The sequence below is a fragment of the Hyperoodon ampullatus genome (genome assembly GCF_949752795.1).
Source record: "Hyperoodon ampullatus genome assembly, chromosome: 3".
Classification (NCBI taxonomy): Eukaryota; Metazoa; Chordata; class Mammalia; order Artiodactyla; family Ziphiidae; genus Hyperoodon; species Hyperoodon ampullatus.
Window position 1 is genome coordinate 115,015,310 of NC_136916.1, and position 24,893 is coordinate 115,040,202.

Sequence of the window (24,893 nt, forward strand, 5' to 3'; positions counted from 1 at the left end):
GGCATCCTAAATAGGAGAAAGATTTTTTTTTTCTGTGTGTATGTGTGTTGTTTTTTTCTTCCTCTAAGAATGTTGGCTGTGGATGAAATCTAAAGGAAGCTGTAATCAAAACTGAATTCTAAGCTAAGACCAGTGACCACAGTGAACACCCTCAGAAGATTGGTTCTAGAACAGAAAACAAAGACCATGTCAGCTCTGTGAAGTTTCAGCTTCTGAACGAGAGACAGAGAACACAACCATTACAATAGAGGATAAAATATTATTCCATTGTCTTAGGAATCACCAAGCGGCAGCATGTTCTCTTAACATATTTTACTAATATGAAAGTTGTGACTGAAAGTTCAAAAACTATGTTGAAGAACAGATTACAGGGATGCGCCAGGCATCTGTCCCATTCGGTGAACAGGCCTTGGAACAGATGTCTCAAATTTCTTCAAATCCAGAGCATGCTGTCCAATTTTTTTAGTGGTAAACATACTTTTTTTTCTTTTTGTCACCGCTCACCAAAGTATTATACTTAATGCATAAAATATGTAAATTCTTAAAGCATCATTTTGCTCTTTAGTGAGTTTAGATATTACAAAACGGTTTAATTATAAAAACAGACAGACCTAGTCCTGGGACCTGTGCAGCTAGAAATAAATGTGCAATCAAAACTGCAATTACCTGCAGAATTTAGTGTAAACAGATCAGCAATCACATAACAAACACAGGCTAGTTTGCATTCTGATATGAATACAGTTAGATCCAAAGCAATTTTCCTTTATTTATCTTAGCTGCTCAGCATAAATAAAGCAAGGGCATTGAAGCAATTAGCATAATTAGAGTATCGTGGTCAGGCCCTGTGTGATTTCAGGAGACGTTTCACTTTAGAATTCTTTTTCCCATACAAGAGTTTCCCTGAGCCACTAAAATATCGCTTTGGGCATTTTTGTATTTCAAATTTGCAAGTTGTCAGTTTGAAAAACCCTTGACACATGGATGTGAAAGCATCTCACAGACAGCCACAGAAGGTATACCCTCAGCTTTTCATTACTAAGAAGCTGGGGAATTTCCTTTTTCAGCTTTCTCCTACTTGACGTTTAACCCTAGAAATGTCAGTCTTAATTATTTCCATTGCCTTCAAATTGGGTCCAAGGGTTAAAGACAACTTGTTCCAAAAAATATATATATATAGGGAATGGGAGTGTGGGGGGAAACGAGGTTATATCATGGCAGTAACTGAGCTGTTACTGACAGGCAAAGACTCTGCAACCAGCTAACTACCGGTGATCTGATGTTCAATAGCTCCAGATAAGTTGGCGGTCAGGGTGGGGTGAGGGGCTGCCTGTGGTTTCCTTGCAGCATGCTCCAAAAGCATGGGAAATATTCTCTGCATAGAAAAATGGTGACTCTAACTAGTAGATGATGATAAAATTGGTTCAGAAAAGGGTGTTTTTTGTTTTGTTTTTAAATTTTTTATTATTCTTTCATACATGTGAAGGGATTTGAGCAAGACTGCCTTTTAGTTGGAAGGAAGAAGGGGCTGGCCTTGGACCATTCTGTATGTAGGAGAACTCATTCCACCCAGTAGAAGGCTGTTTGAATCTTAAAAACTTTCATTCTTTTGTTTTTAATTTAAAAAAATACAGTAAAACTGAATTTTTTTGTGTGTATTTCTATGAATTTTGACAGGTTGAAATTTATGTAACCATCACCACAAAAAATGCCCTCATGCCATCCCTTTTTATCAGACTCTTCCCTTACTCCAAACTCTGGCAATCACTGATTTGTTCTCCATCACTATATTTCTGTCTTTATGACACTGTAATATAAATGGAATCATACAGTCCATAACCTTTTGAGACTGGCTTCTTTCACACAGCATAATGCACTTGGTATTCATATCAGCAAGTCATTCTTTTTATTGCTAAGTAGATTCCATTGTATAGTTGTACCACAGTTTATTTATCCATCGCCCCATTGAAGGACATCTATTCCAATTTTTGGCCTTGATAAATAGAGTTGCTATGAACATGCAGGCACAGGATTTTGTATGAACATAGATTTTCATTTCTCTAGGGTAAATACATAGGAGTTGGATTTCACGGTCATATGGTAAGCATGTATTTAACTTTCTAAGAAACTGCCAAACTGTTTCCCAGAGTGGCAGTACCATTTTGCATTTCCACCAACAGTGTATGTAGCTCGACATCTTTGCTAGCACTTGGGATTGTCAGTAATTTTTTTTTAATTTAGCCACTTCTAATAGTTATGTAGTGGTATCTCATCATGGTTTTAATTTGCATTTTGCTGATGGGTAGTGACTTTTGGCTGTGTTTATTTGCTATGTGCATGTCCTCTTGAGTGAAGTATTGGCTGCTCCGGTCTCTTGCCTGTTTTAACTGAGCTGTTTGTTGTGTTCTCAGTCTTAATTTATCTTTGCAAGTGTTAGAAAATCTCAGCTATGTATCCAGTTCTCAGTGATTTTTGTTAAGGCAGGCCCATTCAGAGACTCAGCTATGGCCTATACAAATCATGACTAAACTTCAACTCAGATCAAAATTCCAGGCTAAAAGGACTAATAAAAAAGAAAATCACTGTAGAAAAAGTCAACTCCATTGTTGAATTTCCAATCTTTTGATCTTTTAAGAAGTTTATTTCCTTTTTAGAGAAAACCTCTGGCCCAGTCTCAATTCCTTTTTTCTTTGGTCTCTCTCTGGCCTCCATTCCAGCTGTAGCCAACTTTTCTATTAACTGCAGGTTGAACGTTCTTTGCCTTCTGGAAAAGTGTACAACCTCTTTCAGGTTCTGTCAGAGCTGCTGTGATATGAGTTTGAGGAAGCGTCAGTGAATAGGAGACGAAGCAAATTCTTGGGATGGGGCAGAATGTGCTGGGTGATTTTCCTAGGTCATTTCACTTAATCCTGTGAAGACAGGTGTTGACTCTGTTCAATAAATTTAAAAAAAAACCAAATTCGGAGGAAAAAAGGACTTGCCCTAGCTTATAAGGTTCATAAGTGGCTGAACCCAGACCTTGAACCCAGGCCTCTCTGATTCTAGAGGTTCTCTCTTTCTATGCAACTTCTAAGTAACCAGAAATCTAAAATAAATAAAGTAACTTCATAGACGCTGTTAGTCCCTACTGTCGTCAGCCCTGGGAATAATATACAAAAGTAGGTATTATTCTGTCCCTTCCCTTTGAAAAATTCTTTTGCTGTAGCGTGGCAAGCCTTTCCTTCCTAAAAACAGTTGTAAACTAAGATCTACTCACTCTGTCTTAGGAAAAGAAGTAGCATTCCCCTAAGTTGGCTCCCAAATATTGTTGGTCCATAGTCCTTGAAACCCATGCTTATACTTTAAAGTAGACTTTAAAAATAATATTGAGTTGGGCTTCCCTGGTGGTGCAGTGGATGGGAGTCTTCTTCTCACTGTCATTCTAGTGCAGCGTCCTTAGACATATGCCTTTCTAGACGGGCTCAAAGTTTATTTGACTAAAGATTAGTGTGCAGTTTAGTGTTATAAGAGGCAGTACAAGGAACATTTGAGTGTGCCTGCTATTAGGAGAGGCACAGAGGATACAAATCCGGCAAACCTTTTGGTTGAATAACTTCTATATCAGTCTAGAGAGCAGAATAACTTGGAACATGTCTTATAAAAATGTGCATGTATAGACTTAAGTTTCATGAAAAAAAAAAGTCTATTTCTGTCTGGTTCATCCCTATCTTCAGTACCTAACACCTAGGTCAGTTAAGCAGCATAGTAGTTGCTTAATAAATACTTAGTGAATTAATCAATTAATTAACGTGTCCACCATAACATTAATAGAATTTATCTCTGGATTACAGGTGATTTGGAGTCCCTAATTTTTCTTATTTGCACACTCTAATTTTTCTATCATGAAGACGAATTACTCTTAACATTGAAAAAATAGTGTGTTTTTCTATTATTGAAAGGCCCCTGGAACCACTTAAATTTGTCTACTTATGATTAGCTCTATTAATAATAAATATGCTGTCTTTCATTCACAAAAATCTGCTTCTTCAGGGCATACAGTTTGGGATTATCTTTCTATCAGCGCTGATAGGTTTGCACTGATCCACCTACACTCCCCTGCCCTGTTCCCCTGTGACAGAGAGTATGTGTTTATAGGCCAATTGACAGGGTTAGGAACACTCTCTTCAGCTATAGAGCAGAGTAAAAGCGCTCACCTGAGGCCTCAGGTTCCTGACCTTGACCCTGTTACAAAAATTCTTGAGGCAGCTGAGTTAACTCATGCTACTGAGTTTGTCATTAGACCTGAGGTGAGCAGAGCTGTGGCCACCTTCGGCTCTCTGCTCCTGGTCCACGGCAATTCTGAGAGAGATTTGGTTCATAAACATGTAACGCAAGTGTAATGATACATCTCTGTTGAAGTTTTAATAATATTAAATGTCTATTTGTAATTTTTTAAAATCTTCAGTCATAGGCTCAACACAACTTCAATTATTATTTATTAAAAACTTTTGTTTAAAATATTATTAAAATATCTTTATTTTCTATACAGAATAGGGCAATAACCATAAAGAGTAGAGGAATGGAGTCGTAACTTATGAGTGCATAGAGTGCTAGATTGTATTTTTTTCCCAATGAAATGTGGAGATACAGAAATATTATCATGAGTTGTGTTATAACATTGGAGTCAGAACTAATGCCAAGGAGTGTCTTCTCACCTTGATGCATGGGCTTTAGCTATGCATTTCCCATCTGCACTAATGGGAGATTCAAGGCTAAGCACCAAAGATAAAACTGAGACTATAATGTAAGCTTTGGAGGTTGTCTGTTTGGAAACTGGTTCTCGTTGTTATTTTATGTGCTGTGTTTTGCTTTGGGGGCTCCTGCTGTTACAGTTTTAAAATTCTACTTTCAGATATGGTAAAAGATAAGATTCCATAATAAGTAAAAGATGTAGCCTAAGTTTTTCTGTCTTTGCCAATAAAATGAAATAGTTGTTTCGAATTCCAACTGAAAGATAAAGCCAAAGGTTTTCGGTTAAGATATTGGGTGTGTGTTACTCACACAATGTCTAGAAAATTCAGTTACCCGTCTATTTGAAAAAGAAATTGGTGGACGTTTCCTGACTGTCTATCCAATTACCAGTCTATTTTTTCCTCAGCTATTTTCATACATCAATGGTACCGCTATATTATGAAAAACAATGAAAGCCCTAGAATTTTTTCACATGGTCATAATGAGCGTGAATTGGAAATTAAGATATATGACAGGAATAGTGAGTAAATATAATGGTGCATATCTTCCCCTCCACATACACAGTGTTTCTGTACTCCTGGAAGGAACATTTAATCTTCTGTGGCTAAAATAAATGAAATTTATTTTTGCTGCTTGCTTAAGATCAATAAATGAGTAGATTTTGCCTGCTTTAATACTTCTGTTCTTTGTTTAATCATTTGTGTATTTAACTGATGGCAGCTGCCCTAATTTAGGGCACATTAGAATGTGCCAGCCACTTTACTTTTGAGGATAAAAATTAAACAAATCGGTGTTTCACTTTGACATGCTCAAACAGAAGTTCCTAGGGTGTATTATTGTTACTAATAAGGTGGTAAATAGAGGTTTCAACATAGGCATAAACGTTTAACTGGCCGGTTGTTTGAGAACATGGCTAGTTCATAGGTGAATGGGCATGCATTGGAATTGTAGCTTCCTTAGCCTCTTTGAATATTAAATCTATATGCCAGTAAGACCGTCAATCTTATTTTAAAGTCTCACTTTGGGAGAGCATCACGGGTGGTGATGATGATGCTAAATGAGCAATGTAAGTTGAGAGAGAGAAGCATAAAGGAACATCCAACCCTGATCCCATCTATGGGCACTATGCTTCTTAGTCAGATAGAGTAATTGATGAAGTTACTAACTCTTCAGTTAATTATACCCCGTCCCAGAACTCCACTGTGAAGCCACTGCTCTCCAGAGAGGAGAGACCCACTTGACATCGGACAGGAAGTGTGGTGACCTCATGAGTGAATCAAGACACCCATGCCAAGGGGAGCACTCTTAGAGGGAGCGCTAGGTGTGCAAAGGCTATGGCACACAGAGCACTGCTAGCCCTGGGGGTCTGAGTTAGCAGCTGGAGTCTTGATCTGGCCAGTTAGCCTCAGCCAGGTGGATAACAAAGCTTTCAGCTTCCCCAGGTTGTGGCAAAAGTCAGGTGGTAGTGGCGAGGACCATCAGCCTGTTTTTCACTTGAAAACCAGGAAATGCGTGGATGGGTCTTTTTTTGTCATTGTGGACAATCAAAAAAGAAAATCTTCTGTATTTATGTATTGTCATGGGTGCTACCTGGTTGGCCCCATCCTATCCAGTGCCTTCTAAGGACCTGAGATATTAGGCCCCAGAGAAGGTTATAGCCCCCAGATCCAAAAGGACCAGATGGTTAAAGGCCACACACAGAGAATAACACCAGCAAACAGGTAAGATAAAACCAAAAGGATCTCGAGAACCTCACTTTGCTCAGAGGTGTATGGCTTGAGTCAGGCCTCCTTCTCCCTGCTAGATTGTGCTGTTAGCCTAGGAGGGTCCAAACCTAAACATAATATAAAGCTCCAACATCCGTGCATTCAGCATTTTATGAATCTCTTTGGAATGTAAGAGTAAATAATTCCTTAAATGGATTGGCTCTTCCAGTAGTCAGTCTTGGACAGCTGTCTACAGGAAACCCCAAGTCATCTAGTATTAAAATCTGCTGTCACAGAGGGATCTGTCACCTAAACGCTTGACATAGGACCTATGAGAATTATTTTTACTTCTATTATTAGAAAGCACTGACAAGTATTTGGAAAAGATGGGGACACCTAGGAGAGTGGAACCCCATTTCTCTTAAATACTGCCTTTGATTATTTGCTTACTTGATAAAATAAGACAGTTTTTCTTAAGAAACATCCATTGCAAAATCATCCCCTTATAATGCATACTTAAGACAGTTTAGTACTACCAGCCATAATAATTGTGAGAAATTATATTTTTTCTCTTGAAAAACTCATTGAGCTTTACCCATCCCAATGCTCTGTAATTTTTAAATCTGGCATATAAATCCGTATAATTTCTGTGACAAAGCATTTGTGATTGTATCTTCCTTTTGAGTTATTTACAGTTTTCCTTAGGCAGGCAACCTCTCAAGCATCGTCTAGCTGACTCTTATTCTTTGCATATCCTGCAGAGGGAGGGGAGGCAATGAAGCACATGTGCTCTAGGGGAGACATGGGTGAAGGAAGAGATTGTTCAGGGAAAGAAAACTTCCCTGTCCCCGGGCCATCGCTGGCTTTCTTGTGCAGATTCCCACCACTGCTCTGTGCATTGACTGACCTAGCCAGAAACAGAGGTCCCAACGCTGCTGCCCTGTCGGATCCACTTTTCACTGAAGGAAGAGGATGTTTAGAACCATAGCGGGGGAAGCGGAGGGCAGGGATCAAGGGCAAGATGTTTTTTGATCCCCACAGAAGTTGGAGAGACGGGAACCTGAACTCTTGAGAGGGAGGTGATACGATCTCCAAGAAGGCAATTAAGTACACAAGGAGTGTGGGAATTGTGGGAATTAGGGATCAAAACTGTGAGGCGAACAGGTTGAGTGGTCTCAGACAAGTTACATTCAACCCTAGTGCCTCATTTTCCTTCTCTCAAGCGGAGGCAGGGTTAGAATTAATTAATTTGGCAGGGTGCTCTGAGACCCACCCAGGAGAGACTCGAGCCGTGTACACGGAGGTTTTGTGTTGCTGTCACTCTTCTTTCTAGAAAAAAGAAAGCTTCCGCACTGTTTACCAGTCCCTCAAACCCCCATGCCTCGAAATCAGAAAGAAGTCAAAGTAACCTCTTGGCTTTATCAGCTGAGTATGTACACGCACTTCATTCAAACCTTGCCTCAGCCTTCTCTCTGAGCACAAATACTGTATTTTTCTGTCATTAACATTCTCTGCGGGCCTGAGTTTCCAGTGATCTTATTCTAACCTTATTGTTATTTCTGAATATCATGCAGGGCTGATAATGTCATTGTCTTGGCGTTTGTCTTTCTTTGGTTGGTTGTTTTTTAGGATGTTCTTCATGCCTGGTCATAATGCTTCTCGTAGCAGTTCCTCTAAAGTTTCAGAAAGTCCCCCAACTTTGACCTCTCAACACAGAAAGTCTACTGCTTCTGAGACTGCTTACCAACGCAGCCTGACTCGGCCCTTGCCACTTTACCATTTCTTTCCTTCTTTTTGGCGGAACAAAAATGTCCAAGTTCTGTATGTTTGCTGATAAATACATGACTCAGCTGTGCTCCCATCCTTTGTGTCAACAGGAAAATTCCCTTGTTCTATGTTTAGCTTGAATAATTACCAAACTGTTTGGGATTCGAATGTGAGGATGTGACCTCACAGCAATTTTTTCATTTCCTTTCTCTGTCTTTAATACATTTCAGAAACTGAAAATACCGAATCTGTTTTTTTTTTTGATGCTTATCAGTAATGGAAACATTGCAAAACAATCAGCCCAATACCTATGCTTTGTTCATTTATTGCCTTCTCTGAAGATAAATTGACTGTACTCAACTCTCTTCAGCATTTTTCTCCACCTAGATATTATTGCCTTGTGCAGCCACCCCAAGGTGACTGTTATCACTTAATTAAATCCTTGCACGCTGGGAAGAAAAAACAACATTGTTCCTTCATAACCCCAAGGAGCCTATTTTTAAGGCACTAAGCCTTTTCCCTGTTTTATTAACTTATTCCTGGCTACAACAAGACATACTTTTGTTGATGAGCAAAAGGTTGTATTAGCTTTTTATTTTCTGGGTAAACTTATCTATTCTCTGGGAAGAGAAAAAAAAAAAGAACGGACATTGCCAGAGAAGAGAAAAAAATGGGGTCTCTTCAACCTCCCTGATTCTAGTAAAGGTCTCTGTAAACACGGAGCTAGAAACTAGAAGCAGGGGGATTCGGGGAAGGGAATGAGAAAATAAAATGTAAACATAAAATGGGAACAAGACGAAAAGTAAAATGACGTGTCTGCCTCCTGGGGGAGCATGCAGGCTAGAGGACACTGCTGTCAAGCTAAGGAAGCCAGGCGTGCAAGTTACACGGCTTTTTTTTTTTTTTTTTTTTGAATAGAGAAGATCTATTGATACTTCTCTTTGTTGCTGCCTAGAGTAGCATCTCTTTATTAACCTCTAGCTTAATGTGTTTATTTTTTTCCTACTCAGGATTCCTTACTTACCTTATGGTATTAGTTACCCATTATCAACCAGTTCTATACTCACTTATGTTTCCAGGCATCAAAGAAGTACCATTGGGGTATGTTTAGAAGTGCGTGCAAGAGTGTGTGTGCACACACGCATGTTAGCGATAGGGATGCACAACCTGTAACCAGCAGTTCTAAGTGCAGCACTTGATATCAAAAAGTTCACTTGCTGCAAAGGAGTTATTTGTTCATGCATAGTAAATGAAGTACCTTTTAGTTTGTTTCTAGTCTATCAAATCATGGGCCAGAAAATGGGTTTCTCACTTCTAAAATTTGGACCCAAGGAAGCATATGTGTTTATTCATGATGCTAAATCATTTTACCACACGCTGTGTTCACCAACAGAGTAAATGCTGCTTAAAGCTGTAATATTGGCAAGAGCGGCTGATGCTGTGACAGGCTGGGGTTGGATAGAGACCTGGTTCTTAAATAGTTAGATAATTAAGCTATCTAAGCCATCTCTGATCATTGCCCACAGATTACACATTTCTCAGCTCCACACACAGGACACATGATGGTAAGCACTGGCTTCCCCCCTCATACAGTGCAGGAGATGGTCAGTGGCTCAGTGACCCTATCTCTGAAATGGGAAAAGTGTAAACAGCTCTAGGATGATATGAGAATGAGCCCAATGATGCCTGTGAAATTTAACAAAAGGGCCATCTGCACAAACACCAGGAGTTTTTCCTTGCTTGGTGCATGAGAACCTCCAACGCCTACATGGAGTGACTGAGAATCTCCATGAGTTGCTTCTTGGATTCGGGTCAGATCTGCTGTAGTTTCCATCTTGCCAGCCAAGTGGATGCCTGTGGCTATGTGTATTTCAGTGAACTCACTGGAGTGCATTGGTTTAGCTTCTTTCCCCTGCAGGTTAATTTCTTTTCCTTTGTAATAGCATTGTAAATATCTCACTGAGGCAGGTTAGAGCCCTGGTAGACAGTGCGTTTTGTAGCACCCATTTGACTTTCACCCTGAGCTGTGTTTGTCTGAAGAGTGTGCTTGTGTCATGATGAAGTGAGTATGGACGTGTATACATATTTGGTTTCAAGTTCCAGTTTTGTTGGCCAGAAACTCTTCATGGCTTTCTCCTGACAACCTTAGAACACAACCTAGAATCATCATTGAGTATTTGTCTGTCTGTCTGTCTCTTTTTTTTTTTTTTTTTTTGAGGTACGCAGGCCTCTCACTGTTGTGGCCTCTCCCCTTGTGGAGCACAGGCTCCAGATGCGCAGGCTCAGCGGCCATGGCTCACGGGCCCAGCTGCTCCACAGTGTGTGGGATCTTCCCGGACCGGGGCATGAACCTGTGTCCCCTACATCGGCGGGTGGACTCTCAACCACTGCGCCACCAGGGAAGCCCCTTGTCTGTCTCTCTCTTACACACACATACATACATATTCATTCATCCTCCCCCTCCCCAAGTTCAGGCAGGGTCATTCTTAAGCCATTCTTCTCAGCAGTGTATACCTGGCCTTCCAGAATGTGCAATCAGGAGGCAACCCACCTGTCCTCTGTCACCGATTTTTATTCATAATCGTCTTCAGTGTCAGGAAACCCTTCCTTTACCACCCAGATCCTGCACACTGCATTTGCCCTTTACAAACAGAAAGACTTGCTGCCAGCCTCTGTGAGGAACCTCACCCGTGCTCACGTCACCCCCAGGGCTCCTCCAGGCTGAATAATCCCATCCATTTAACCATTCTTTAAAAGTCTTATGTTTCGATTATCTGACCATTTTTTCAGCTTCCTTTTGAACCTTTTCTCAATTCTTCTTTCAGTAAAGCAGCAACCCCCAGAACTGATTTTAAGATCTAAAAAGTGCTGAATTTTTAAAATGTTATTTTATTGAAGTATAATTGATTTACAATGTTGTTAATTTCTGCTTTAAGCAAAGTGATTCAGTTATACGTATATATGTATTCTTTTTCATATTCTTTTCCATTATGGTTTATCACAGGATATTGAATAAACTTCCCTGTGCTATAGAGTAAGATCTTGCCATTTATAAACAGTGCAGAATTTTTAAAAAATTAACTTAGAATTCAAAAATTCAGTGTTGATGGCTCCCATTGATAGGCATGTAACATAAAAATAATGAGTTGATCACGTGCCCCATGTAAAAGAACTGTCGGCACACACACACACATGCACACACACGCACACACGCGCGCGCACACACACACACACACGATGGGAGGGAGATGTTGGCCTTTACACAGCCCTGGAGAGCAGGAGACTCCCTAGGACACCATGACCTATGCTTGCTGAGCAGAAGACAGCCAGCAGCCTTGAAGTCTCTCACATACCTGGGAGGACGGGTGTTATTTGAAGGTAAACAGAATTGGACTCAGGCAAAATTGTCGAGTGGATGAAAGACTTCAGCATTGCGCATTTTTTATTCTCTTTCCTCGCCACCCCCTACCTGCCCTCCTGTCTCCACATTGATGAATGTGCAGGCCAGTGCTGTGTACTTAGAAGAAGTAGTTACTGAGGTAAAGCACGCTGGTCCCAAAGAGAGAACCTCAGTGGGAATTGTCTCCCTCCTTCCTTCATCTCATTTCACACTCTTGCTAGCCCATTCCCATCTGGAACGCAGTTCGAGGAAGCTTAGAGACGGTCTTCTCTCTAGCCCATATCCACTTTCATCTGCTTCCAGTTATACTTGAAGAGGGAGTGGTGAAAACAATACAGAATTAGTATAAAATCATTACAGTATCAGTATTTTCAACAGCAACTTACTAATAGAAATGTTACTGTTAATATCTTCACTACTTCAATACCTAGAACTTTATCCATTCTTGCTTCAAATTCTTATAGATTTTTCTATCAGTCTGTTACACTTCAGCCTGGATGAGTATTAGAATACAACTTGCTTTTCTGGGACTATCAGATGTCTATTTCCAATACTGTTTGGGTATAGGAGAATTGCTCTTCTGTATATTTGCCACAGTATTTTTAAGGCATGTGTATTATTTGGGTTAAAAGGGTAAGAGTTGCCTAGGAATCAACCTATGTAAAAAATCGCACTTGTGGAATGAGATCTACCCAGTAAATTATGATTTACCAAAGTACGGCTTAAACCATGTCTGGCAGACTGTCAAGACCTGCTACAGTCTCTTGGTTGGCTGAGGTCACAATCAGAGAAGACAACCACCACCTTCTTGCCCCAACTCTGCTCTGGACATCCCCCTGAGAACTATTTCTCTGCCCTCTGCCCCAGGGAACTCAGATCTATAGGGGGGCAAATAGTAGCAGTTTGGTACCAAAAAGTTAAAAATCTCTACCATGAAAAAATATGGTCCAAGTCCACAGAGTCAATATATAGTACACAGGCTGCATGTGTGTTCCTGCTATACAGCTACCACTTACTAACTCTATGATCTCAGTTTCCTCATCTCAAACAGGGATGATTATAGTATATACAGGCCTATCTTGTTTTATTGTGTTTGGCTTTATTGCACTTCAAAGACACCGTGCTTTTTACAAATTGGAGGTTTCTGGCAACCCTGCGTCTAGCAAGTCTAGTGGTGCCATTTTTCCAACAGTATTTGGTCACTTCATCTCTCTGTGTCAAATTTGGTTAATTCTTGGCAATATTTCAAACTTTTTATTATTATTATATTTATTACTGTAATCTCTGATCAGTGATCTTCGATGTTACTATTGTAATTGTTTTGAGGCACCAAGAACTGTGCCCATGTAAGGCGGTATATGCTCTGTGTGTTCTGACTGCTCTACCGACCACCATTCCCCCCATCTCTCTCCCTCTCCTCAGGCTTCCCTATTCCCTGAGACACAGCAATATTGAAATTAGGCCAGTTAATAACCCTACAGTTGCCTCTAAGTGTTCAAGTGAAAAGAAGAGTTTCACGTCTCTCCCTTTAAATCAAAAGCTAGAAATGATTAAGCTTAGCGAGGAAGGCATGTTGTAAGCCAAGATAGGCTGAAAGCTAGGCCTCTTGTGCCAAACAGTTAGCCAAATTGTGAATGAAAAAGAAAAGTTCTTGAAGGAAAATAAAGTGCTGCTCCAGTGAACCCATGAATGATAAGAAAGCAAAACAGCCTGATTGCTGATATGGAGAAAGTTTAAGTGGTCTGCATGGATCAAGCCAACCACAACATTGCCTTAAGCCAAAGCCTAATCCAGAGCAGGGCCCTAACTCTCTTCAATTCTTTGAAGACTGAGAGAGGTGAGGAAGCTGCAGAAGAAAAGTTTGAAGCTAATCAAGGTTGGTTCACGAGGTTTAAGAAATCAAGGCATCTACATGACATAAAAACACAACGTAGGGCTTCCCTGGTGGCGCAGTGGTTGAGAGTCCGCCTGCCGATGCAGGGGACATGGGTTCGTGCCCCGGTCCGGGAAGATCCCACATGCCGCAGAGTGGCTGGGCCTGTGAGCCATGGCCGCTGAGCCTGCGTGTCCAGAGCCTGTGCTCCACAACGGGAGAGGCCACAACAGTGAGAGGCCCACGTACCGCAAAAACAAAAACAAAAACAAAAAAAACACAAGGTAAAGCAGCAAGTGCTGATGTGGAAGCTACAGCAAGTTATCCAGAAGATCTAGCTAAGATAATAAATGAAGATGGACATACTAAACAACAGATTTTCGATGTAGACCAAAAAGCCTTCTGTTGAAAGAAGATGCTATGTAGGACTTTCATAGCTAAAGAGGAGAAGTCAAATCTGGCTTCAAGGACAGGCTGACTGTCCTTGGGGCTAATGCAGCTGGTGACTAAGTTGAAGCCAATGCTCATTTACCATTCTGAAAATCCTAGGGCCCTTAAGAATTATGCTAAATCTACTCTGCCTGTGCTCTGTAAATGGAACAACAAAGCTTGGATGACAGCACATCTGTTTACAACATGGTTTACTGACTATTTTAAGCCCACTGTTGAGACCTACTGCTGAGAAAAAAAAGATTCCTTTCAAAATGTTACTGCTCATTGACAATGCACCTGATCACCCAAGAGTTCTGATGAAGATGTACGAAATTCATGTTGCTTTCATGCCTGCTAATATAATATCTATTCTGCAGCCCATGGATCAAGGAGTCATTTCAACTTTCAAGTGTTATTACTTAAGAAATACGTTTTGTAAGGCAATAGTTGCCATAGATAGTGATTCTTCTGATGGATCTGGGCAAAGTCTGTTGAAAGCCTGGAAAGGATTCACCATTCTAGATGCCATTAAGAATATTTGTGATTCATGGGAAGAGGTCAAGATACCAACGTTAACAGGAGTTTGGAAGAAGTTGATTCTAACTCTCATGGATGACTTCGAGAGTTTAAGACTTCAGTGGGGGAAGTAACTGCAGATGTGGTGGAAATAGCATGAGAACTAGAATTAAAAGTGGCCCCTGAAGATGTGACTGAATTGCTGCAATCTCATGAAAAAACTTTAACCGAGGGCTTCCCTGGTGGTTCAGTGGTTGAGAGTCCCCCTGCCGATGCAGGGGACACAGGTTCGTGCCCCGGTCTGGGAGGATCCCACATGCCACGGAGTGGCTGGGCCGGTGAGCCATGGCCGCTGAGCCTGCGTGTCCAGAGCCTGTGCTCCACAACAGGAGAGGCCACAGCAGTGAGAGGCCCGCGTACCGCAAAACAAAACAAACAAAAAAAAACTTTAACCGATGAGGAGTTGCTTCTTATGGATGAGCAAAGAAAGTGGTTTCTTGAGATAGAATCTACTCCTGCTGAAGATGCTGTGAAGATTGTTGAAATGACAACAAAGGATTTAAAATATTACCTAAACTTAGCTGATAAACTAGCAACCGGTTTTAAGAGAATCGACTCCAATTTTGAAAGAAGTTCTACCATGGGTAAAATATTGGGTTGGCCAAAAGGTTCGTTCGGGTTTTCCTGTAAGATGTTATGAAAACCCCAAACGAACTTTTTTGGCCAACCCACTACTATCAAACAGCATTGCGTGCTACACAGACATCGTTCGTGAAAGGAAGAGTCAATCCATGTGGGTAACTTCGTTGTTGTCTTATTTTAAGAAATTGTCATGGCCACCCCAACCTTCAGCAACTACCGCTCTGCAGTCAGCAGCCACCAGCACTGAGGCAAGACCCTCCACCAGCAAAAAGATTATGAACTGCTGAAGGCTCAGATGATAGTTAGCATTTTTTCACAATAAAGTATTTTTAGTTAAGGTATATACATTGCTTTTTTAGACATAAATCTATTGCACACTTAAAAGACTATAGTATAATGTAAACAACTTGTATATGCAAGTGGGAAACCAAAAGTTTTGTGTGACTCGATTTATTGCAATATTCACTTTGCTGTGGTGGTCTGGAACTGAACCCACAATATCTCTGGGGGGTGCCTGTACATCAGAGTTAGGAAGTGAAGATTAAACTGGGTTAGTCAATGTAAATTTCTTCTCCCAGGGTCCAAAACAGAGACTGCCTCAACAAATTCTGTCTGCCACTCATCAGCATGGTGTATATGTAATATCATACATACACACACACACACATATAGATATATCCTTGAATAGTTCTCATTTTTAAATGACCATGCTTATGAAAGTAAAATTATTTTTATCCTGTTTTTATGGGGTTTTTTCTTTCTCAGCTTCTTGCTGACATTACAATCTTATCCAAGTCTCCTGCCCTATATTTCCTTAATATGTTTCTTTCTGATAACTCCTATAATAGCCTTTTTCTCCTTTACAAATATTCTGTTCCCAGCTTGCCTTTATTAAAGTTCTAAAGAAGAATGTTTATGAGCAGGATGAAATCTTATTTCAGTCATGAATACTGAGTCCTCTTCTTGCTTGTCCTTTTAAGTTCTTATCTAAATTGTTTAATTTTACTGCCTTTAGTACATTTTCCCTCTTTTTCCAAGTGTGTATTTCTCCTTATGCCAGGTAAAAACCACTCTTATTAGCAGAGACTCTTTCTAAATCAGCATCCCAAGTCAAATAATAACCACTGTGGGTGCCATTTATTAAATACCTACTATATGATGGCACTTTTATGTGCATTAATTCTAATCATCTTAACACCTCTGTTGAGTAGAATAAATAAGGTATAGATATTATTCTTTACATTTTCATTTAAGAAAACAGTGAAGTTGCAAGTTCAGAGTTACAGCTTAGGTCTGCTTGAGTACAAAGCTCATGTGTTCTCTTCTATTGCACCAGGCTGCCTCTTGAAGACTTTGGAGTATGCTCATTTCAAAGCTGGGTGTGGAACCTCTTCAGCTCTGGCCACACAGGCTCTTTAGCTTCCTGGAAGGAATTGAGGAGACAAGGCTATAATTGTCCCATCTTCTCTGCCATCGGCCCAAATCTTAGAGTCCCTCTGAACCTGACTGGGGACTTTCTGACAGAGCCATGCCTCTCATGTTGAGGGCGACTAGAAGATGGAATTAAGAGGGGCTTCTCCATAGCGCCAGGTCTTTGAGCCATGAGCTATGGCCTTGGCAGGATAGCCCCCTCACTGGGCCTTTTTCAAGAATGCAAGCAGGTCCCTCCCTGGTGAAAGCTTTGGAATGTGCTTCTAAGCAGTGATTGCAATCGAGGCGATCAGAAGGAGTCCATGAGTCCTGGGCTCAGAAGGAGTCCATCTGCCTGACGCATCTCCTTTTCCTTCCTCAACCCTCTTCTTTTGGGGATTCCTATAAAGTCCCCTGACTCTGAAAGTCTCCTGTTTCACACCTCTTAATGAGGCCAGGAATCTGTCCCTGTGGCTCAGACACCCCCACTCCCTTTCTGGTGCCTCACCTGGGACTTGGATGATACCCATATTGCTTTTTCATTGAGGACCCTGGAGAAACACTAGAGAGAGATGTGAAAGGATCAGTTCTCTTTAAACCACTTTAGCTGCTTACTGTGTCAGCCATCCTCTTGTCAACTGAGCAGAGCAGAAAAGTGGTGGGAAGGGCCCTAATGCTTCAGCCCATGTCCTCCAACACAGACGGCATCTCTCCACACCTGAGTCTTTAAGCCTATATGTTCTCTTGTGTAATTCATTCAAACTTCCTAATACATCGAAAGGGGACATTGGTAATATATTTCCTTCAAAAAGTTGCTGGATAACTTGCTACACCCACCATTCTCTTGTGTGTGTCCCTGGAAGCCAAAGATTTCAGCCTTGAAGAAGCAAACGTAAATGATTCATAGCAGAACCCATAGATTTTACTCTGTGTAGCAAACCTTTGGGGACAAAGATTTTTATCCTGCTCAAAAATGAAGATTTTGTGTCATGTCACGTTATTGAAATTTTTAGTTGAGATAACATAATCCAGTGCATTAAAGAAGCCCAATATAAGGAAGAATTGCTTTTTGGAAATAAGTGAAAGAATTTCTTTTGTTCATTGCCTATAAGGGTATGTTACTTAAACCTTGCTGAGATTATGGAAAAGAGCTGGCCTCACTGCATTATGGAATGTTGATAATAATGTTAGTCATTTACCGTTACACTGTCTTGGTCTCACTAGCTCAAGTGGGATTCAGCATGTTGATAAACTGAGGAGACCTGCGCCGACATAAAGTACGTTAGTTCTGCCTAGTAGGTCATGCCTGTGTGCTTTTAGCCCACATCCATTAGGCTGAGTCTATGTGCTTCTTAGGAAATGACAAAATAATGTTGGCTATACACTTTCATGAAAGGTGTCTGCATGACGGAAAAGAGCCAGGAAAGGAATAAAAATCTGGTGGAGAGGAGCAGCAAATGTCTTAAGCAAGTGCGATTACTTATAATGAGAACAGAAAGAACATACAGAAAATGATAAAGGTTTAAGGTTGTGTTTGTAAAACCCTTAATATATTTTTTATTTGCTTCGGGATAAAAGTCTTCCATTAGGACACAGAGGCCAATTTGAGTCTTTAGGGGCTCAGTCCTTTAGGGAAACTCACTCTCCAGCCTGTGAAGCATTTAAGTAGAAATTAAAGTAGGTCATCCTATTACTAAGGAGAAGCCCCCAAGCAAGACAATAAAACAAATCTCACTTGTTGGAAAAGGTCAAGGCTAAAATGAGCAAATCTCATTGGAGGCAGAAAGAATCTATCCCCAATATTCAACCACATAAAATTTACACTAGCCTACACAAATTTGGAGCCATTCTTGGTCTTCAAATTTTGTCAGTAATCACTATTCATCCATGAGTCAGATATATAAACATTTTCATAGTTGTTTTACTGCCCAGGGGAGTTTTCACATGCAAACACATTCAGAACAGGATTGCTGGCAACAGTAGCTGAGAAGCATGGTACACACCGACCACCACACCACACCATCCCCACAACCATCAATATCTCTTGCATTAAATGGATGAATGCAGAACGCAAACCAAAAGGTAAAAGGCAAAGAGATAAAAGGAAATAAGAGAAAAAAAGGAAAAATGAAAAGGGGGCTGAAATGAAAACTAGAAATGGGCTTGAAGCTGTTGATCCCAAACCTGTACACTGGTTTCCAAGGTGATCCCAGGTGATGTTCTATAATACTTCCTCACTTTTTTCAGGCTACTATCACTCGTGAGGTGGTTGGTGTTTACTTACACTCTAAGTTATGTTTAAGGAAGAGTTGTAATGGGGATTCATCTTTCTTTCAAAATTATTAGGAAGTTCTCCATTAAAAAATTAAGTCTGCAAGCTTATGTGATGGAATGTGGTAGATACAGGTAGAAAATGTCTTAAATGGGAAGTGGATCATCTTTTAGTCTTGGGATTCTAGACAGCTAAGAAAAATACCATCCTAGTAATGAAAATAATACTAGTTCACCTGCCCATCCCTTAAAAGAAACCAGGCAGAGGGCCAAGTGAAAAATCAGACTTGGAATTGTTCCTTCCTACCACTGTTGCTGGCAATTTGGATGTCTTTGACATAGAAGGTTGAGAATGACTATGTAGGAGGTGACGGTTGTGGCTGAAGGTATTAAAGAGCTGTATGTTTGAGGCCACTATAAATTTTGTAGATTAAATCGAATTTTAATAAGTCCAATAGTCATTGAGAGGTAGACTGTCATTCATCAAATGCATTGAATGGTGGAATATATCCATTTTCAAATTATTTTTGTTCTAACGTGTCTTTAGCTATTTAAGTCAAAAGTGTGGGTAAGTGGATCATTGTGCACATTAGAATTAGACTGAGACTATTGACTCAAGGTTTCTAGTGAATGAATTATCAGTATGACCAACTGCAAATTTCTTTTAGAATTGCTGCAAATTGGCACATCAGTGCCTTTGAATAGATCATGCATGACGTGGTTATGTTACAGTTATCGTTACAGTGAATCCCTGCAGGATGTGTAATGTTATGGCTATTATATAACTTCAATAAAGCACATGGCCCTGAGTCACTGAAAACACTTTATCCAGTGATTCCTCAGGTGTGTTAGTTGATACAGCCTCTAGAGCTAAAGTAGATATGTGGTGTTCTGTAGCCACCCATGCCAAATAGCCCAAGACAAAATGCATAGTCACTTAGACCTGCCTAGCAGACTGATGTGCTATGTGCTGCTTAGGAAAAAGTAGAATAGCAAGGTCTGTCACTCTTTGACAGGTGTCTAGGATGTCAGTTACCGGCCTCCAACTTCACTAAGGAACCTAGGAAAGGGGAACATCCTAGTTGATGATAACATTCCAGGACAGGGGGAAAGGGAAGATTGTGTCTGGGCCAAAACTTTTTACATTTCCTTCTGCCCAGGGAAATTTATATGGTGGCATTTTTAGCTCCATGAAATGATCCATCCCTGTTTGGGAATTATAAGACCATATGTGAGCACCTTTGGAGATATCTGGATAACCAAGTATCCAGGCATCTCAAAATTTATAGAATAGATCTGTTCCTGAAAAGTTGACCATTTAGTAACAGTTCATGTCTTGCATCTAATTTGCCCTTTGACACCCATGATGGGTTACTCTAGTAAAAACTTCAAGACAAAACAGAATTATAATTTTTGAATATTTTTTAAACAAATTTGGGAACATATTTTAAAGGAAAAAACTCACAGTGATTATTTGACTTAGTCAAATAGCAAAAACAGAAAATAGTTGGGTCTGTCATTTTTGCTGCCTCATAGGTGGGTCAGAAAGGCATGAGATGGTAAGCCCAGTCATTTCCATGGTTTAGATACATCCTTCACCTTCTTCAAATCACTGTAACATGTCTGATTTTACATTCAAGCTAGTCACTTTAGGTTTTATCTTTGCATTTCCATTAGCTATACTTCTCTATAGACAACTTCAGTCCCATGATGCCTATTAAATCTCACTTAGATTTTGGGTAAAACATCTTTTGATCCTGGAAATTCAAGTAATAAAATAACCAGTAACTCTTCAGTGGTGGCACTAAATTCTCTTCCAGTCACGATAGTCATCAAAGGAGATCAGGAACAGGAAGAAAACTCCAATCTCATTTTTCATATTAAAAAATTTCACTTTAAGGCTTCCCTGGTGGCGCAGTGGTTGAGAGTCCGCCTGCCGATGCAGGGGACACGGGTTCGTGCCCCAGTCCAGGAAGATCCCACATGCTGCAGAGCAGCTAGGCCTGTGAGCCATGGCCACTGAGCCTGCACGTCCGGAGCCTGTGCTCCGCAACGGGAGAGACCACAACAGTGAGAGGCCCACGTACCGCCAAAAAAAAAAAAAAAAAAAAAAATTTCACTTTAGAAAGTCAGTGGAAAATATCACAATTTAATTTTCTTCTTTACTAATGTCTTTATCCCACAAAATTACAGACACCAGAAACTTCATAGTCTAGCCCAGTCCTTTCATTCTGTTCCTGAATTGAACCACAGCAGAAGCCAAAATACATAGCCAAGTACCATTGCTTTTAGTGGTATAAATTTGGACTGTCATTTAATATACACCTAGCAAATTTGGTGCTAGCAAATTTCACACTCAATTGCTTTACTTTGAAGGATATCATCTAGAGATTCTCTGAAGAAGATTTCTTATGACATTAGTTGTTATGCTTTGGAGCTATGCAAGTATGTTAGCAAACAACAAAAATCCACAATCCCTTTCGCTTCACCTGTGTTAAATAGGCATGTGGGGATAAAAGCAGAAGCATTTCTTTAGACCCCTGAATAGGATGAGAGCTCTGTGGACAAGCACATATGCCGTTCTTTCTTACCTAGACTCAGTGGCCAACTGTGAAATGAAAATAGAAGGTCGGCAAAGCAGTTGAGAGCCGTAGCAGGTGGTAAACCAAGCTGTTTATCTCAAGATCATTCAGGACCTGGTTTCTAATTCCATCAGAGTAATTGATTTTCACATAAATATGCATCTTTGCTTTGTATGGAGCTAAGGCAATGAAGCAATGTAGCCTTTAAGCATTTGAAATGTACAGAAAACCAATATAAAGATATCAATATTGTAAATATAAGATATAGAATAGGTGCAATTACCTGAAAAAGATTTCAAAAACAATCCTAATAAGTATTGTCGATTTCTGGGACTGAATGCTGCTATTAGCAGTCCATCATATTTATAGCTTAATGGGGGTCTAGTAAAAATTAATTATTAATTACATGAATGATATATAAAATAAAGAGCAGAGAATCTAGTTACAATGATTTCCTGAAATTAACACTGAAGGTTTTCATGGCCCAAGCATTTTCCCCCACCAGAATTTCTAAACTGCTATCTTAGTCCAGGCTACCATAACAAAATACCATAGACTTGGTGGCTTAAACAACAGAAATTTACTTTCTCATAGCCTGGAGTCTAAAGGTCCAAGATCAAGGTGCCAGCACAGTTGGATTCTGGTGAGGACTCTCCTCCTGGCTTGCTGATGGCTGCCTTCTGGCTGTGTGCTCTCATGGCCTTTTCTGGGTGCTTGCCTGTGGAGAGATTGCTCTCTCCTTCTCTTCTTATAAGGCCACTAGTCCTATCAGATTAGGACCCACATGACCTCATTTAACCTTAATTACCTCTTAAAAACCTGGTCCCCAAATATAGTCACATTGGGGTTTAGGGCTTCAACATATGAATTTGCAGGGGTGGTGGGGAAACATAATTCAGTTAGTCCGTGGCAACTATATTTGTAACAATTAAGTTCTTTTCAGTACAAATGTTTTTAATACCCTTTCCCTAAAGATATCAGTAACTGCTTCCTGAAATGAAACTCATATATGAATGTACCAGTTTAATATCTAAGGTCTCTAAATGGTCTTATAATATGCTAAATTCATTACAGGGTTCTCTAATCATTGTCACTATCTCTGACACAAACTCCTTACCTAAAGAACTACATGTACAAAGATTTTATCATTTTCTTTTAAATATCCTGTTCTTTAAAGTTACCCACTGCCCAGTAAACAGTCCAGTTCATGTCATAATCAGCCGTAACAGAAACAGCAATATGGGTCTACCTTGCATCATTGAGGATGTACTTTTAGGCAAACATGACTATAAAATAAATTTCTACAAAATCAATCTTATTTTCACATTAACTTCTATATAAAAGAGTATAGAAAGGAAAAAACTCTGAGTCTAAATGAAAAACTTTGGGACAGGAAATGGGGTTAGTGCACTGGCCAGCTCCATGGCCTGCTGGTGTGTGTTCTCAAGTCTTGTCCTGGCAGTCGCCCGTTGGGAGGTGTGGTTCTCCTAGCAGTTATTTATTAACTGGGGTCCCTTCTCTATTCTAGGCATTAGCCTCTTCCTCTAAGGCATGAGAATTTCCTTGAGGGCTGTAATCTCCTGACTGGACATTTACAAATTCCAGGAAGATAAATATGTGCAGTGATGGATGTGTTAATTAACCAGATGGGAGGAATGTATATGTATATCCAATCATCACAATATATACTTTAAATATTTTACAATTTCATGTGCCAATTATATCTCAATAAAGCTTAAAAAGTACAAATTCCATTAATCCATGCCTTTTCCAACCCAAAGACAGCATATTAGAGGTATGGAGCTTGGTAATATCAGACAAGAGTACCCACCAGGTATGGAGGGTGGGTGTCCTAAGCTGCCTTTGCCTTGCTGCTTTTTATTTTATAAAGTTAATTTCCAACTTTACTCGTTTTCTTAGTCTTGGATCCCACAGATGAATTTTCTTTAAGAACATAACTCATGAGTTGGTCTTTGTTCAGCTAGTACAGGCCTGGTGCATAGGAAGGCCTGGTACAACAGGTGTTTTCTGAATGCATCACACTGCAACAATAGGAGTGTGAGACTCACTTATGTGGAAAGAAATGCTGGAGGAAGCATAGATTCCTAGCAGCTGTGATAGGGTGTGAAACAACTAAAATCCCCAGCTGGTAGTCCCAGTAGCAGGAGGAAAAGGAAGTTCCTTCTTTCTTACATCTACCACGTATTGATGTGTGACATTGGGCGATGTATTTAATTTCTATGAGCCTCAGTTTCCTTATCTGTAACGTAGGATTAAATAATACCCAGCTCACATTTGGGCTAAATAATTTCCCTAACAAATATTAGTTTCCTTCCCTTCCCTCTCCTCTTTGGTGAATATTTCAGTGAATTGAGCATTGTTTAAGACATCCTATAATATAACATGCTATGATAATATATATTATATATGATATATAATAGTATATTTGATATATATTATATGTATGTCTATGTATATGTGTATGTATTATGACCATTCCCTATTTTACAGTCATCTGTGATCCACAGGATGCCAACAATTATTAGTATCTGTTCTTTTTTGTGTGTTGTTTTGTATAACTCAGACAATTTGAAAAATACCTGGAACCAAGCTCCATGTGTAGCCAAAGCAAAGCAGTGCCATTTTTAGGCCTTTCAGGCCCAATATGACATAGTGCTTATATTACTCCTGCCGACCTGGGAATTCCTCCTTTAACTTGAAAGAGAATTCTGAATTCAAAGAGAAGGATGCACAATAAGGAATTCGCTCCTGGATTCTGAAAAGCCTATGTTTCAATACATTAATATACCACATACATAAAAACGAGATATTTTAACGTTGCAGTGGATATTTGTGCCTTAGGATAACTAGTGGGAATCCTCTTCTTGAGGCAGAAGGAGCACATGGTCAGTTCTGCCTCAGCTGGAGTCCCAGTCCCCTGGGACAAGCCACAGATAATGTGGGGTCTGTGTGTTGCCCCCTGTGGCTCAGAGACACAGACACGTGTGATTCTACCAAATGCCCCACCCTGTCTTTATACCAGAGCCTGTTGTGCATTTGGATGGATGTTCAAATCAAGAAATCCACCTCCTTCAAGGCTGGATGTAAGGCTTGAACTAGCATCCCAGAGAAAAAAGGTCAGCACTTTGATACACAGCTTCCACGAAATGGAATTTTAATGAGCAGAAGCAAAACCTGATCTCCTTGCTCAGAAAGCAGATGTCTTTGTTCTTTTCATGTTGTAACATTTCACTAGCTCAACATCTCCCCTTTTATTCCGGTACCTCTCCTCTAAGAACTGAAGAGAGGCCATCTGTGTCTCTCTGCACTGTTTTCTCACCTAAGATGTTTGGATTTATGTGTTTTTGGAAACTCTTAGGAAAGATGTCTTGCAGTGTCAAGGTTTGTTGTTCTGGAATTCTTTTTTAAAGGGAAAATAGTCAGATTTGACCGAATTAATCCAACTTATTTAGCATTGTGGTTGGGGAACATGTAGCTTTGGGTATGTGATAATCATATGAACCTGTTCTATCATCCTTCATGTTATTGACTCATTGCCAGTGATG

General features: G+C 40.1%; 1 protein-coding gene across 12 annotated transcripts in view; it reads left to right on the top strand.

The window, feature by feature from the left end:
- Positions 1-24,893, top strand: part of NPAS3 (neuronal PAS domain protein 3) — a gene marked incomplete at both ends in the record, with an annotated part of 860,982 nt that overhangs the window by 591,271 nt on the left and 244,818 nt on the right. The window lies entirely within an intron of this gene.